Below are 1,708 nucleotides of genomic sequence, written 5' to 3'. Positions count from 1 at the left end.
GCAACTACAGCCAAAGAGCTGCTGTGCTGGAGACACCCCTATGGAGCAGGATTTACTTCAGTGGGGTTTTGGTTTCGCCAAGTGCGCCTGTTGAGTGTGTCACTCGTGGATGTGGTAGGGTTGTAATCTAGTGTGGTCCAGTCTCACCACTGGGTGCACTGTCTCTGGGGCCTCCCAGGAGGTGCAAAGTCAGCCTCAGCCAGTTCCTTGCCCAGGGCCACCCAGCATGAGCTACACAGCAAACCGTAGTTGGCTGCTACTTGTGCTGGGCTTGGCATTGTCCAGGAGAGGCCAAGCTATGAGCCAATGCAGGCTGCCGCTAGTGCCAGGCCTGGTGCCACTTATCAAGCCATATGGGGCCCAATGCTGCTTATTTGAGAGATTTTAGGAAAGTCCTAAGCATGAGGCTCGAGAGGCCACTTGCACAGAAAAGCCATGGGAAGTGGCTTGGATGAGCTTGCAGGTGGGAAGGGGCTGGTCCTCCGGGAATCACAGGGTGGGCCAAAGCTATGAGTCAGGTGCTGGCGATTCAAATATGGTGCCTGCCTGTTGGCTGTGTGTGGGGAGGACTCACCAAAGGAGCAATGGCCTCCACCAGCTCTTCTGCCTGGGAGAAAGCTGCCCCTCCAGCTCTCACCCCAATTTCAGGCAGGTTAGTTCCTCCCCAAGTGTCCCAGGTCATTTCAAGCTGCTGCCTGGCGCTGGGCTCAGAGGAAGCACGTCTGAGTGAGTTCGTGCATGGGCCCTTTAAGAGGAAAGCCTGGGGCTCCTGCACCCTCTGCAACCCTCAGCAACAGTCCCCACTGGTTTTCACAGCCCAAAGTGGTGGGGACTTCTCTTCCTGGCCCTGGAGCCCTGGGCTGGGGGTCTGATGTGGGGCTGGGACCCCTCACTCCTCGGGGAAACCTCTGCTGCTGAGTTACCCTCCCGGGTTTACCCAAGGCACTGGGTATGGGCCCATGGCTGCGTCTCCACGATCCAGCCCCGATCCGCCTGCGTCTCTGACCTTCCTACTGATCTCAGTGCTTCTTCAGTTCCCTGGTTGTAGGGCTTCTGTTCAGCCAGATTTCAGGAGGCTCTGAGTGATGGTGGTTCTGTGTTTTAGTTGTGATTTTGATGTGGTTGCAGGAAGCGGCGGGTGCTGTTGTTACCTACACCGCCATCTTGTTTCTCCTCTACCCGTTTTTTAATTGGATTGTTTAACTGGAAAAGTGGAAGTAAAACTGTCATTATTTGCAGGTGACATGATATTGTACATAGAAAACCCCACAGAATCCACCAAAAACTACTAAGAGTTGATAAATGAGTTCAGCAAAGTAGCAGGATACAAAATTAACATCCAGAAATCTATGACATTTTTATATTTTAGATTTTTTTTAAATATGTTTTTATTGATTTTTAGAGTGAGAGGAAAGTAGAGGGATGAAGAGATAGAAACATTGATGAGAGAGAAACATTACTGATTGGCCACCTCCTGCTCGCCCCCTACTGAGGATCAAGCCTGAAACCTGGGCATGTGCCCTGATTGGGAGTTGAACAAGTGACCTCTTGGTTCCTGGGTCAATGCTCAACCACTGAGTCACATTGGCCAAGCTCGATGGCAGTTTTATACACTAAAAATAATGTCTCTGAAAGAGAAACTTAAAAAGCAATCCCTTTTACCATTGCAACAAACATAATAAGATACCTAGGGAAAAAACCTAACCAA

This window comes from Miniopterus schreibersii (genome assembly GCF_964146895.1).
Source record: "Miniopterus schreibersii genome assembly, chromosome: X".
NCBI classification, from domain to species: Eukaryota; Metazoa; Chordata; class Mammalia; order Chiroptera; family Miniopteridae; genus Miniopterus; species Miniopterus schreibersii.
This window is presented reverse-complemented; position numbering follows the sequence as displayed.